Source organism: Callospermophilus lateralis, chromosome 5 (genome assembly GCF_048772815.1).
Source record: "Callospermophilus lateralis isolate mCalLat2 chromosome 5, mCalLat2.hap1, whole genome shotgun sequence".
Classification (NCBI taxonomy): domain Eukaryota; kingdom Metazoa; phylum Chordata; class Mammalia; order Rodentia; family Sciuridae; genus Callospermophilus; species Callospermophilus lateralis.
In genome coordinates, this window is record NC_135309.1 from 34,499,167 (window position 1) to 34,515,593 (window position 16,427).

The 16,427-nt window shown below is 33.8% G+C and overlaps 1 protein-coding gene across 7 annotated transcripts in view; it reads right to left on the bottom strand.

Moving 5' to 3' along the window:
- Rapgef6 (Rap guanine nucleotide exchange factor 6) overlaps nt 1-16,427 on the bottom strand; it is a 214,685-nt gene that overhangs the window by 86,842 nt on the left and 111,416 nt on the right. The window lies entirely within an intron of this gene.

Genomic DNA, 16,427 nt, shown 5'->3' on the forward strand with positions numbered 1-16,427 from the left:
AAAATGTTGTGTCTGCCGAAAACTAAAAAAAAAAAAAAACTAAAAAAAAAAAATTAAAAAATTCTCTCTTAAAAAAAAAAAAAACAAAAAATAACATCTTATACTGTAATCAAATACAGCCAAAGAAAAGGGGTAAACAAAACAGGGAGAGTTCATCTTCCCATGGGCTACTGCCACCTATTTGTATTTTATTTACAGACAGTGTCTTCTCACTGAGTTGCTTAGCATCTCACTTTTGCTGAGGCCAGCTTTGAACTCTCGATCTTCCTGTCTTAGCCTCCCAAGCTGGTGGGATTACAGGCATGTGCCACTGCACCTGGCCAGGATAGGAGATGTTATAACACTATAAGACTTCTAAGTAAGAAAACCAAGAGAAGTAGTAAGAAGACTAAGGAGAAGAAGGTCATTCATACAAGTGATACCAGAGTAATAAAATAAAGCCAAAAGAACGAGTCTGGAAATAGGTTTGGTAATACTTATAATGTATTGACTGATATTCATTTCATGACTCCCTAAAAAGCAGGTTATTATTATTATTCCTACTTTATGATAAAGAACGCAGGCAGTAAGATTACATAATTTCCCAATTTCACCCTCAAGAAGTAGTGAATTAGGATTCAAACCCAGGTCCTATTTGATTCTAGCACTCTCTATGATACTATACTTTGTGCCAGGGATGTTGGTGGTCAGATCAACATGATAACAGATAGGTCTTGCTTTTATATATCAGAGAAAACAGACTTCATTCCCCCAAACTTCCTAAGGGATAGGAACAATAATGACTGGTGATTCCAGTTACCATTTGAGTGTTTCTTACTTGTAGTAAATACATAAATAGTAGCAAATACACTTTACATGCCTTTTATACAGATTACCTACTCTAATCAGAGAACTAGAAGAGGTAAATACTATTATTATATCCAACTGACAGATTAGTAAACCAAGGCTTAGAGAAAGTATAATGTTTGACCTTGGTCACACAGCTAGAAAGCAGAAAAGCTGGGAAGACACCCAGGCAAACTGACTCTAAATCAATTTCTTTTCAATACTCAATAATTTCTATTTTCTTTATAATAAATGAAGTAACATAAAAAGGTTCTGTTCCTTCAAAATAAATTATTGGTTCCTTTAACTTTCTCTTGCAGCCTATCTGCTCTTTTTCCTTTTCTTCCTGATCCAGCCTGGACTTAAGAGTTGACTTTTCATCAGCAAACTCAATTCATTCTCATCCTTTCAATCCATCAGATCTGGCAAAACTTTCCCATTTTCTAGACTCCTTCATACATTTCCCAGATTTGAACTTTTATCCTCTACTGGAGCCTACATGGTGGGGTAGGGGGTGGGAGTATGTGGTTGAGCTTGAACACAGTCATTATTTAAGTATATAGGGTATTCTTGACTGAAGATATAGCGACAAAGAGATACTGAGGAAAGACTATACAGAGAGAATGCAATCATGAATACCATGTGGGAATTTTATTTCAATAGGCTACTATAGATCTGGGGGAAAAACAATGACATTAAGAGTATCTATATTTCTCAGCAGACAATGTTTTGTTGCAGTAACAGAAAGCTTTCAAGTAACATATCATAGTGTATATTTTGAAGATTTAAAAATTTTCCATTTTCACTCTACTGCTCTGAATGTGGAACTCATTTTTTCTGTATCTCTCTCATATATATATATATATATATATATATATATATATATATATATATATAAATAAAAGTTAATATCCCCCCCTTTTTATTACCAAATGAAGGCCTGGCATAGTGATACCTATCTTGTATACATGTCTGCTCATTAAGTATGTACAGCATAAATGAATGAATATATTTGACTTCTGAACACTTTGCTGTTCAGGTTTCCAAGGATATCTGAACAGATGAGATTTCATTTGATCTTCTGTACAGGAAACAAAAAGAAATTTAGCATATGCATATTCGGTATTTCACTCAGCATAGTGTGTTGTCAATTGTTTAGAGCCATACCAGGAGATAAAATCCATGAGTATTTGCAAAACTAAAAACAATTAAAGCAAATCGATTGGTTCCACGGCTGTTGGAAAACAATGATATTCTTATGCCTCTCTACTCTTTTGATAACAAATGTATATATGGAAGAGTCAGGAAGTTCCAGAAAAAAGAAATCTGTTTCACATAGGATTCTCCAAAGTTACTTTTCCTCAATATTCTTATCAGCATCCTACAAATGTGAAATAGTGCTTTTGGATAATTCCATATATCCAAAAAGAAATACTTACATTAATTTTAGGAAAATCCCAGGTATCCCTCCAAGAAAAATTTAGAGGGCAATTTACATGTTTGGCCAAGAAATGGTCATGAGAAATACTTTCAGCATAGAAGGGCAAAGGAAGTATGGAGATCAACTTGAATGCAGACACATATAGCATAAAAATAATGTTACATGCATGTTCTAAGTTCCACTTCATGTTTTAAAAACTTAGCCTTCAAGAATAATCCGCCACAACCAAGAATCTTAAGATACTTTTTGCTATGTGAAACTTTTAGTCCCTTACAAGCCATACTCAAACGTTATTTCACTTTAGAGCTTTCAGTGAGTTCTAAAAATAATAAATACTATATACTATTAACCCTAAAAATGTACTTAAATATACTTAAAAAAATCAATTCTCCAACAGAACAGCAATCCTCAAAAATCAGTTAAACTCCAAACTGCATTATTAAAACTTCCTTTAAAAACATAATTTCTGTGCCTGTCTGCAAGTCACTTACTTGTTAGTTTAAAAATGACCAAGATATAAATATAATTCTTGGATACATATTAAAAAGTGCCAATGTGCTGCTTAAAGGAAGACATTTCATAACTCTACCCTCTACTAATTTATTATAAATATAAAACATTTCTAACAGGCTTGGTATAATTTTCCCTCTGATGAACTAGGAGCCCCTAGTGTATACTTGATGCTGGCCACAACACAAATTGAATCTTTGGGAGTTTGGGAGATTCAATTTTTTTTTTTTTTTTAAAGTCAAAATAACAAATGTAACTTAGACCTCATTCTCATTGGATAGATAGTAGGAAGAATAATGTTCAAGATGAGTCCTGGGAATAATCAAGACTAAACAGTGCTGACCAAGACCCAGAACTATAGCACTCAACACAGTAACACCAGTCACACATATTGAGCATTTCAAGCAAGGATAGTTCGGACACAGACGTGCTGTGAGTGTAAAATATGGACTGAACTTAGAAGACCTGAAACAATAACAAAAAAGGTAGAATACCTTATTAGTATTTTATATTTTAAAAGTATATATATTTTATATTTTATTACCTATTGAAATAATATTTTGTATAGGTTAGACATTAAAAATAATTCTACTAGGGTCTGGAGTTGTAGCTCAGTGTTAGAGCACTTTCCTGGCACGTGTGAGGGATTGACTGGGTTTGATCTTCAGAACCACATAAAAATAAACAAACAAACTAAGGTATGCTGTCCATCTACAACTACAAGCGTTTAAATTTTTTTTTTCACAATTTATTTTTTATATTATATTTCTGTTGAATGGCATGAGGCTAGAGACATGCTGTATTCAGAAACCATAAGCAATCCAATATATCTCAGGTAGGGATGTAGAGAAGGATTGTAGGAGATGCCAGATATGGTATTCCTGGGGGCATAGATTTCCATACTAAAAGAAAACCTTCCAATAGTTTTAAGCAAGTAAGTGGTTGGAAGAGACTACTCTGGAAACACAGAAGATGAAGTAAAAGAAAAATCACACAGATGAGGGACAGGAGACACTAGTCAAGGCACAAGAAGATGGAAGCCTTATGAAATTAAAAGTGAACCACCAGAATTATAAGAAGTTTCCAGGACTCGACAGAATGATATATGCAGAAAAGTGTCAGCTGAGGGGTGTAGGGGTGGGAGTGGTGGGGGGTGGTCATGTTTCCAAGATCTAAAAAGTAGTCTACAGTTTATTTTGTGGACAGTCTAAAATTTCTCAAAAACCCAGAGGAGACAACTGTATCCAATCTTATTAGCCCTGGGTATATCCACCAGATCATCACAGTACTATGCCTGAGGCATGCAAAACTACTGGTGAAATTTAGTGCATTCCTCATTGTTTTGTAAAAGATGAGAATTAAATGATCTAATTATTATTATTTTTTAATTTTAAGGCATTTCTTCCCACTTTAATATTTTTGAAACCAAAGAGAAAATTTTAATCAATATTTACAGTTAATATTTATAAAAGTAAAGGCAGACAGACTCATTGAGAAAAGAGGAAATAGGTATAAAAATGCTTGTCAAGTTTGAGAACAAGTAAGGAAACCACAGTGGGTGGAGTGAGTAAGAAGGAGTGCTGGGAGAGAGGAAGACATCACATTGCCTTGTAGGTCACGGTGAAGACTTTTATTTTGAAGAAAGTCTCTGAAGGAGGGAACAATCAGCTTTGTCAAATGATGAGGACAATCAAAGTAATATGGGTTGAGAAATGATTTAGGTTTGCATAAATTTCCAATGACCAATGACTCCAAAAGCACCTAAAAGAAGGAGAACAGAAACCCAAGTGGTCTGCCTCTTCCACCTAGTAAACAGTCCCATTAAACAACCCTAGTAGACCACGAAAGCAAGCCCCCAACTAAAACCTTCCCTGAGAAAAGTCAACCACTCTGAAAGAAATCCAAAAACACAACCAAGAGAAGGATTTATACTTGAAGAAGGAGCTAATAAAACAATAAGGAAAAAGAAGAGCATCCATAAAATGAAAACAAAGGTAGTTAGGAAAAGCATCATTTAACAGACTCCATATATAATAATGGTTAAACTTACAAATCTAAAATATGACTAGTACTAGTTACAAATAGAAAATGAATTAGTGAGTCAGAAACTGAAACTGAAATAAATGTTTAGAGACATTACTGACAGACTCTGATTTCCAAGATGTGGAGAGACTAAAGAAGCAATTGTAATTTTTTTTCTCCATAAACTACAAAGTTCTCATAACTGAAGACAAATGAGAATCTTCAACTTTTGTTAGAGTCCTTCAAGTACCAAGAAGGGGAAAGAAAACATTAGATAATCTATGATAAAACTTGATAGCATCAAGGATAAAACAAATAAAAACATAACTAGCCACCACTAACAAGAAGAAAAACAGATTACTTAAAGTAACAAAAATTATAATAAGCTTAGACTTCTTATCAGCTGAAGACAGTACACATTAGCTTTTTCAAAGTCCTAAAAAGAAAAGACATTGGACTTGTTATTTTATGTCAAACTCAACATCATTTTAAGGATAAAATATAAATAGGAATCTTGAACATACAAAGACTTAAGATTCATCCCCTAAGGACCTTGCTGATAGAACTACTTATTTTAGCAAGAAAATAAATGAATTTGGAGCAGTGAAATACTAAGTAACATAAGCAGAATACATAGATTACTAAATTAAAAACAAGAAAATGTATTAGGGAATCAGAAGTACCAAGCAATAAAAATTTAATGATTGGCTTAATGTGTCATCACAATTTAAGATTAAAATTCTGTCAGTAGTAACATTGGAGATAGGGAAGAAGGGAGAAGACATGTACTTTTATAAATTCTTCTATACTTGCTAAATTTTTGATCAAAAGTTGTCTTTTAGTACCTCCAAAGTGTTTTTGTTGGTAATCTTAAAAAACAACCCCTAAGCTTCATTGTTAAGTTTTGCCTGATTTGGTCTCACCCATTTACCTTCCACACATAGTTTGAAACCTTAGTAGTGCCACTATCAAGCTTCAGTAATGCTTGGGCCCCACAGGTGGCATTTGCACTAAAGAGACTATCCTCTAAATATGTGCAGATAATAGCATGAATAGATTGTGTATCTAGATTTCTTTCCATCTCTTTACATTAGAATCAGCTATTTGTCAAATGAATAGCGAATTTAAGTCCTTCCAGAAGATGCCTTTAGAAAAGATATACAATGAGCTAAGCCAAATAAAACAGTACACCATGATGCTGCCATGGTATTTCTCCCTTAGTCACCATCAACAGGGAAACCTTTAAACAAAGACTTTCATACCTTCCTGAAAAGGGCTCCTGTCTCTATTCTAGAGATCCATGAAGAAATTTTAACATTCAATATTTTTATTAAAATATTTTCTAAAACAGTTATATAGAACTAAAAATTTATACACCTATTTTTGTTTTGAAATTAGCACACAAGACAGGAATAATGACTCAAGTGGCATAAAACTGCAGATGTTATAAATAGCCACTATGAACAATAAAATTTACTGAATTACAGTATGTATTTTGCAACAACCTAGCATTTTCTATATGTGGCATTTTGATATTTTCAGAGTTAATATGTTTGCTTGAAAATGACAAAAGGTTTATCTATTACTACTTCAAAAATACTTCATAACATTATTAAATATTTTTACATTCATACAGTGTTTTTTCATATTATTTCACTGCTTACGAATTACCACCTAATCTTCAAAAAACAGTACTCTTCAATCATAACTTATCTCTAGACCATATTAGTAAAAAATGTTGTAAAATATAAGGATTTCACTCATATATCTAAATATACCAGCTTTTGAAGAAAGTAAAGCAACAAAACAAATTCAAGTTAAAAGAGTATGATCATAGTTTAAGTATAGCAATGGCCAGAAACAAATGACAATTCAGTCTGAAGAGAGTACACATCAAATGCACTACATTTTTCAAGACAATTGATTATTTAGAAGATACTTTTCAATTGTCTCAGAGGTTACATTAAAATGCTTTACAGATTTCTTTGAATTAAAAATAAAATAGCAATAATATTGAGCTTTTTAGGCTGCTTTGTAGTTCTTCCAAGTTTTAGAAAATAGCATGGTAAGGCTAATTTATAATTCAAAATATAATTTAAATTTAATAACTGTATTATATCAATCTCAAAGAAAATAATAATTACTTACTTTGGAGGCCCATGGCTGAAGACAATTGGCATAACAGCGAACAAGAAAAGCCATTTCCTAGGCTGGAAAGGGTAGTTTCTTTTTCAGAGCCACACCGATGAGAATGTTGACAAAATTGTTAAGTTTCTTTTTACAAATCATACACCACTGTAGTATTATATAAACGCAGCTTCTCCAAACCCCTTTACAAACTGAATCAGGAGCCTTCAGAAGCTTAAGAGTATTGTTCTAAATAACTGTAATGGTCCTTATTAGAATGTTCACTTTATCAAGCAAATCATGGTAAATAAAGAAGTTTAGAATTTTGGCTGTTTGGACATTTACATGTGTCCTCAGGCACCTGGCACAGACATGCACCAGACATGCACCATGGTAGCTTAACAGTTAATACTGTACCAATCAAAGCAAATAAGGCAACATGCACCAAATCTGTGTTCCTGGATTCTGTGAAACCTTTCTTCTCTGTATTATAGCTGTTTTTTCTTCAACTTATTTCAGTCTGTAGAATAAGCACTGCAGTATCCTTCTTCATCTGAAGCAAACCAAGATACTGTATCCTAAAGATTAAAAGTTTCTTCTTTATATGCATAACCATCAGAGGTTAAAAATAAAAAAATACAACCCACTGAACAAATAGTAGTTAGAAAAAATGTATGCCATAAGAGGTTTATCCTGTAGAATCCTTGAGAAATCTCCAAAATTCAAATTATTTCCTCTTTTCGCAAGCACTGTTTACAGCTTTGCAGTACTGCTTCTTGTTCTAATGCATCAGTAAGACAGTGCTGTTGATCTAAGTCTGGCTTTTCTGGTTAAAAATTTATGTATAATATGATACAAAAAACATTTCATCTTTTGATAAAGCAAGATTCTATGTTAGTGTCTTAATTCCTACTGTCCTTGTCTGTTTCAGAGCAGTTCCCTAAGGAGAAGCTCCTATTGATTCTATGCTCTGCAGTAAGATGAAATATCTAATAAGAAGGAAAGAGAGTGGGAGGAGAATAGAGCTAAAAGGATGACATCACCTGTACAGAAAGCCTTCAGAAACTGCATTAGATCAATTGGCTACTGTATCTGCAGATGTAGCCCAAAGAGCAATTTATTGAAAACACCACACACACACACACACACACACACACACACACACACACACACTTTCTCTCTCTCTCTCTCTCTCTCTCTTTCAGTGAGACATGTCAGCAAGCTGAATTTTGTAAGAAAAAAATTCACTTACATACCCTTTGCATTTGTTTTAAAAATCCATTTTGAGTTTTAATTCTGTGCATTGATATAAAGCTATATTTCAGAAGCCATACTTGTAAATTATTATTCAAATTTAACACAGCATTGTCCTCCCAAGGGAAAATAATTAGCTCTGGTGAGATACTCTTGCATTCCAAATACATAAGGCAGTCTAGTACTCAGATGTCACATGTGTATTTTGTAACAATACTAATTGAGGGATTTTTGTTGGTGAAACTTGCTTTTTATCTAACAATTGTTCTGAAAGGTATAATCTTCACGTTTACTCTAACATTAAAAATATAAAAAACTGGTGCTAAGATTTATATGAGAACAGTAAAGCTTAATAAATATAATTTCAATCTTGCAAGAAAAAGTTGAAAAAATCCTCAGAACAGATGCAGCATTGCACCAACTCCTTTAAAAGAACAATAATCTGTATAATATAGTACCTTTCTGTGCCATTGCTAAATTCCTAGAAAGAGATGAGAGGTCAGCAAAACTCAGAAGGAGAAAATGAGTAAACCTCTTTCCAATATGAGTTTGAACTAAAAGGAAATGGCCTCATTTTTTCTTTAAAAATTACAGAAAAATATTAATTTGCCACACCCTCTCCTATCTGAAAAGAACAATAACTCTAGTACCCACACTTCTTCTTTCTTCATGTTTCTGCCACAAGGCATCAACTGCAGATACTCCCACCTGAGCACTTAAGCTTATAATAGTGCCTCTTGATGGCTAAAGGAAAACAGTCACCAATGATAAAATAGTTACAGGTCCAGGCAGCAAAATTGCAAAATTCCGAGAATAACAGTCAGTAAACAAATTAAGGCACAGAACCATTTTTCTTTATTCACCTAATATTTTTAATTTAGTGAGTGAGGGTATGCATCATAAAAGGAGATTAAGACAAGTTTTAACAAAGGATTCCAGTTACTACAGAAGAAACACCTTGTCACTGGGCTCAAGAAGGGGGGAGGGTAAGGAGGGAGGGGTTCCGTAATACCCCTTGGGCAAAGTCTGAGTCACTTTTTGAACAACACTATACTGCCAATCTGAAATTATGCTGCTACTTATATAACTAGAATGTAACTAAGTAAAACTAAGTATTATCCTGAACAAAGACAAGTCATGCTTCAAAATACATAATTATAAACTTATGATTCCAAAAATGCAAGAACTTTTTTTCCCCAAAATTGAAGATACATAAAATATAAGTTTAAATATAAAATTAAATTTCAAATAAAATAAGGATGACTAATTTTCTAAATGTAAAACATGGAATATTTGATTTGTTCAGGTTGATTTTTCAAGCTCAAATGCATTTTTTCAATTTAATTCAAACCCAGTTGATACCTGAAACATATTAAGCATTTGAATATAAATTAAAATATATTAATCATTTTTTTTAAATGGAAAATCATTGGACATGGATGAAGACAAACTTTTGCTGAAGATAAATTGGCAAAAAACCAAAATTTTGTACTTCAATAATCATTCTAACAGGACTCAAATATAATTCAATTTCAATTCACATACAGTGTAAGTAGGATAAATTACAGCCAAACCAAAAAGCAAAATCCTAATGGAAACCTTTCCCATTTTATAAATCATGCTGGTATCACACAAAGAAGGACCTCAAGCTGAGCAAGGGGGATAGTCACTTCTTAACAACTTAAAAAACTGCTATATAGCATGTAAAACACAATCCATAATGCCATATGTTAGATATACTGTGGTTTATGCCAACTCAATAAAGGAACAAAACTCTTTTCCTTCAGTTTGGCTTGTAAGTGAAGGTGACATCATCCTTCTCATTCTACCAATCACCATATAATATCTGCTATTCTAGAAAAAAAACTATATGATGATCCTATTATGCAAAATCTCCCTGTGCAACAACACTACAATGAAAAGAAACAAACAGGTCAAATTCTATACTCAGCATATGAATTCATAGCATCCTGATGATACACAAAATTGTTTCTTCAGAAAAAACCGACTTAACCTTTTAATTAATTACTGAAGAAAGAAAATCCCTTGAGAGAATAGTAATTTATTAAGAATAAGCTATTTTTCACTTACATCACACAGAATTTTATCATGACCTCACCTTGTTATTTTACCAATTCTAATGAAGTAATTGCAACAAGGAAGAATGTCCTGATCTATACAATGTCTAGAATCATCACCAAAGAACAGTCATTTGTGAATACACTTCCCCTGCACATGAAATGCCATGATACTAAGCCATACTGATGAAATCTTTTAGAGGACCCTTTAAACTACTACAAAGTTTCAAAACATTACAATATAGTTTTATAAAAAGGTAATTTCTATACAGTTATTAAAATTAATATTAATTGTATAAACTATAAACAAAAATAAACTGGAATATTTCAAATTATATTGTGTAGAAAACCAAAGATAAGGTTCTGATTGCTACTAAACTGACTATACATAAACCACTTATTTCAGTAAGTAATAACATAAACAAGAAAGAAGGAAAAAGGTTACTATGAATTATGACAGGTTATCAGAAGATATACATTCTAGGCATTATGAAAAAAAAAAAAAAACATGAGTAAGAAAAACCAGTTATAGGGGCTGGGGATGTGGCTCAAGCGGTAGCACGCTCGCCTGGCATGCGAGAGGCCCGGGTTCGATCCTCAGCACCACATACAAAGATGTTGTGTCCGTCGAAAACTAAAAAATAAATATTAAAAAAAAATTCTCTCTCTCCCCCTCTCTCTCTCACTCTCTCTTTAAAAAAAAAAAAAAAAAAGAAAAAGAAAAACCAGTTATATACTAATCTCAAGCATAGTAATACAGTCTATCCCCCATCTGCACAGTGAAACATAATCACAATTTAGAGAAACCAAAGGCGAGGAACAAAAGAAAAAAAATTCTGTAGTTGTACAAAATAAAATGAACAGGCACTCATTTCAGTAAATTAGTTGTAATTGTTTGGTTTTTGAAATATAAACTGTTAAAAGTACTGATTTACACAGTAAAACACTTGAATCCTTTTGAAAAATTAATGAATAAATGATGCACATTGCAGTGGACAGAGGTAACATACAGCCCTTTTAAATGAACACAGCAAGCTTTTCGACACCCTTTTCCTCCCATGCCTAACTTGAATATCTGAAATGAATCTCTGTAGTTATCAGATGTGGTTCACTCTAATTACTGGTGCCCCCCAGGAATTCTGCCTTCAAACTGCCTATCCTGTCTATTTCTTAGCTTTTCTGAAGGAAGGGCTATGTTATAACCTTCTCCTATTCTTTTGTAAGAAACAGTGTGCTTCAGCATACTGTCATCTATGTCCACTAACTGATTACCACATGCTGTCAAAAAAGTCCTGTCAAAGCCACCAGCAGGATACATGCACCATGAAATATGACCTATCCTTAGGGAGTGATCTAGAAAGAAAATGCAAAAGGGAGAGAGAAGCTGTTATCATCAACTAAGGTGATGTAAGCTTCTATAATTAGAATCAATGAAACTGAAGGAACAATAAAAGGCACCACCATGATTCTACTCTTTACTACACTGGCAGTTTGTGTCAAACATTTTTCATACTCACACAAAAGAACACACTGAAAAAAAGAGAAGTCAGTGAAATACATTGTATATCATGTATAAATCTACAATTTTGAAACAGCATACTAATTTTCAAAAATAAAATGCCAATAATTTAAAGTGCCCCACAAAACAAGAAAATCTCATTTTAAAATTAAACTATCAATATTGCCTCTATCTGTAAATGCCTGCATTACATTAGATTACCTTTTTATTACTTCTCTAATTTTAAGAACTACATTTTCGAATACTATAAAAGTCAAATACAGAAAATAGTTCAGTTATTGAACAGATAACAAATCAAAAGGCCATAACAACTAGAATTAATTTATTTGCTATGCTTGAGTAGTTATTAATTCTTTCTAACCAGAATCCTTCACAAATCATGTCATAGACTTATATCTTAATATGTTAATACTGAATTGCTTAGACAATAATCAAGAGAGTTTTTTTTTTTTTTTTAGCAATTACTGTGTAAATCATTTCAAGTATGACAAAAATCTTTGATTCTGGTTCCTTGTGCAAATCCATATGAATCAGTGTCACCTTTAGCAAAGGGAGAACTATCTCATACAGCCAGAAGGGTATGCCCTGTTCTTTACCCAATACTCCTGAAGTTCATATATGGTTGTTGAGAGCCATTGCCAAGTAGGAATGACGCATGGCAATTTCTTTGTCAGTCTACCCCATGTTGCTTAGAGGAAGGACTCTCCATAGTGGACCCAGGTCATTTGCAGTGACTTTGCATGAAAGGTGACCTTGCTCAAGGACCAGGGCGGATCCGGGTTTAGGGCGGTTTCAGGTGATTCCTGCTGGGAATAGGCCGCATCCTGCTGCCTCAGGTGCATTGAGTTCCTGTTGAGTTCTCGCAGAATTCAGAGAGTTTTTGGGATTCAGTGCCCGGTGGAGAGTGTGGATTTTCCCCAGAACGTGCTTGTAGAGTGCTGGTGTGAGTTCGGGAATAAAGAATTGCTGTTTGAATCTACAAGGCTGTGTGTGGCTCGTGATTTTGTGCCCAGCCAGACTGTGGAATTTGGTGGCCTGTACGGGAAACATCTGAAACTTGGAGGTAAGTGAAATTACTCGCCCCTGAAGGAGAGCGAAAGAATGGGTGACCATTTCAAAAAACAATGTGTTCTTGTTTTTATTTATTTTGTTTTTATTTCAAGTTGCCTGTTCCTAGAAATTTCTCAGGCAAACTGGGGAAAATGGTTGACTCAAGGTTTGAAGTTGTTCGCCTCCGAGGAAAAGAAATTGTTAGAGGAAGGAGGCACCCCAGTAAGACCAAGAACAGTTAGGACATATGTTGATACAATACAAAAATGTAGCCCATGGCTTTTTAAAGACCAGTTATTAAGTATATCAATGGGACCATCATGGTATCCTGTGGAAGGATTTTTCTTCAACAAGAAAGAGATGGCTAGTTCTGTTTACTACATTTGTCTAAGATCTTGGTTTTTACAGACATCTGATTAATTTACAAAGCTAAAGTGTTAAAATATCAACCACTATAAATATAAAATCAAGTACTCTTTACTCATTAAGTTCCATAAGGTAATATATTTAAACATTATGTGTGTTTTCATAAATTGGTAAATGCAAAAAAGGTTTAATATTGCTTTGGTTGTGTCTTTGCTGAAACAAGGTTACTAAGTGTTAAGATTCTATCAGGTATAATTTATATACAAAGAGTATAAGAAGTTTCAGTTGGGTTTCAATTATATTATTATAGTACCATAAAAAACATAAAAATATTTCATCTTGTTAAAGTGGAGTAACTTATCTAAATTCAGAAATGTTATAAGGGTTGTTTCACAATGTAAATTTTTTTAAAAAGGGTTAATGGCTACAAGAGAGATATAAAAAAGATTCAAGATGTGGAAATATATTTTAATATAAAGGTTAAAAAGATGTTTCTAGATGAGATAATCTCTGTGTGGTAAAGTAAATAGTTGTAAAATGCCATTTAAAAAGATTTTGAGGAAACTAGACTTACTTTAAAAGCTTGAGAAAGGAGGAAAGAAGAAAAAGGTATTTGTACATGGCAGATTGAGACAAAGCTTCTTATTGGAGTAAAAAAGAGCCTTTAGTTGAAGGGCAGCCATGTAAACTAACAGCTTGGCTATTCTTACATCTGTGACAGTGATTAACCAGGATGCTTTTTTCAATATTTATTTTATTATTGCCTTTTCCCACATCATAAAGTTCTATTTTATTTTTTGAGCTCATACAAACCTAGGTTAATGTTTTTCTGATCAGTTTTATTTTTGACTGTGGAGTTTTTAAACATTGCAATGGAGATTTCACCTATGTAAAGCTACAAGGCCTTTACTATTGTCTTATGTGTTGTACGTTTGTGTGCACTCTTGTGTTTTATGTCTGTGTGTGCATATGTCCATATTTCATATATGAGAAGCGCTCATGAAAAAATGGATCCGAATTTTTTTTATTCACGTGATTTAAATGGTTTAATCTAAATTAGGTAAACAGCTGTTAAGGATTGTTTTTAAAGGAGGTTAACAGATCTGTTTGTTTACTTTCACTTTTCCTTTTCATTATATTTAATAATTCTTTTCAGGATAATGTCTCTTTAGCATCATTGCCAGAATTCCTATCTTCATCCCAGTGCCGGTGAAGACAAAGATAAAACCAAACTACAGCTTCTATGATACCTATCACAGTAAACTGTATAAACTGATGCACCAATGAATATAACTCAACAAGTAATGCTCAATCAAGGAGTCGACTTACTTTGGGAGGAAACGGACATACTGCTGGCATATCTTTGCTGATGGTGTCACCAGTGATGCAATTTTTCCAAAGGAGCCGTCAATTGGTTTGGTGTCGTGGCATTTCTGTATCCTCCTCCCTTCTGCTAGTGATGGTCTAAAATTTGGGGGCCAACAGAGGTGAGGCAAAGAACCTCATCCCCCCACTGGTGCATAGGCCTATCCACAAGTATGGCTATATGCTGGACCGGTAGTCAGTGACGGGTATGATCCAATTGCAGTGGTATCAACCAAGACAGGAGGCTGACGCCAAGAGGTCAGTTTTTCCCATGATGGGTAAGAACCACATGTTGAATTGGACAACCTACCAGGCATGGTCCTTAAGCCACATTGCTTGTTGTTTAATTAATCAGAAGGGGGGAGATGCTGAAAGCCATTGCCAAGTAGGAATGATGCATGGCAATTTCTTTGACAGTCTACCCCATGTTGCTTACAGGAAGGACTCTCCATAGTGGACCCAGGTAATTTGCAGTGACTTTGCATGAAAGGTGACCTTGATCAAGGACCAGGGCGGATCCGGGTTTAGGGCGGATTTGGGTTTAGGGCAGTTTCAGGTGATTCCTGCTGGGAATAGGCCGTATCCTGCTGCCTCAGGTGCCTTGAGTTCCCGTTGAGTTCTCACGGGATTCAGAGAGTTTTTGGGATTCAGAGCCCAGTGGAGAGTGTGGATTTTCCCCAGAACGTGCTTGTAGAGTGCCGGTGTGAGTTCGGGAATAAAGAATTGCTGTTTGAATCTACAAGGCTGTGAGTGGCTCGCGATTTTGTGCCCAGCCAGTCTGCGGCATTTGGTCAATGATAGAAACAATTTTTTAAAAAATGCTTACCTACTGAGAAGATAGCAATATTTATGTAGAAACTTAAAAATAATTTTTATACCCTAAATCCTGCAACTTAATTTTTTTCTTTAATGTTTTTGTATTTTTAAATACTTTTGTTTCATTTATTTATTTTCATGTGGCGCTAAGGATCAAACCCAATGCTTCATACACGCTAGGCAAGCGCTCTACCACTGAGCTATAACCACAGCCCAATTTAATTTCTATGACTCAAGCAGAAGGAAATGATCAGTCATTTACAGATTTATCAATAAAACTACATGTGACAGGAGAGAATCTGGAAGCTGCATGAGAATACAATATTAAAAATAGTATTTTTTAGGGAAAATTTAGTTGCATGAAAAATGACAATATATAACTAAATATTCAGCATTACCTAAAAGTAGTTAAGAGATCTGAACTAATCAAAAACATACATTTAAAAGTCCTTAGCAACAGTAGCTATCTCCAGTTTTGAGAGAACTCCTTCTTATTATCTTACATTTCCACAATGTTTTTTGTTTTAACAAAAAATTTTAAAAATTTTGTTCAATAACACTCTAGTGCCCTCTTAAATAGGTACAAGTACCTTTTACCAAGAATATATAAGAACCTTCTACCAAGAATTCTGTTATTACTCAGAAAACAAGACAGCAGAATTCTGCTAGAAGGTATTAAACACCCAGGAACAAAAAAGAGTAAGTTCTTGAAATTTTTAAGACAGAAAGCACCATGAAGAATATAACATTTGTTCAGAGACCCTAAGGTTGTAAATAGGATGAGAGAAAATATGATTTAGAAAAGCTGCAGATTCTCAGAGATGGAGCTCCAAATTTCTGAGGAGTAGCATGATCATTACTTACTATCTCACACACACAAATAATAATAGCAAAGGCTCAAAATACTTAGTCCTGGGTTTAGAAAAAATAGAAAATTGTTTTTTCACTCATCATTTTATTCTACAAATATTTACCAAATATCACATATAATTAAAAAACAATCAGAATGGATCAAGCCCACAAAAATAGAAGTTCACAGTGTGGATATTTCTGC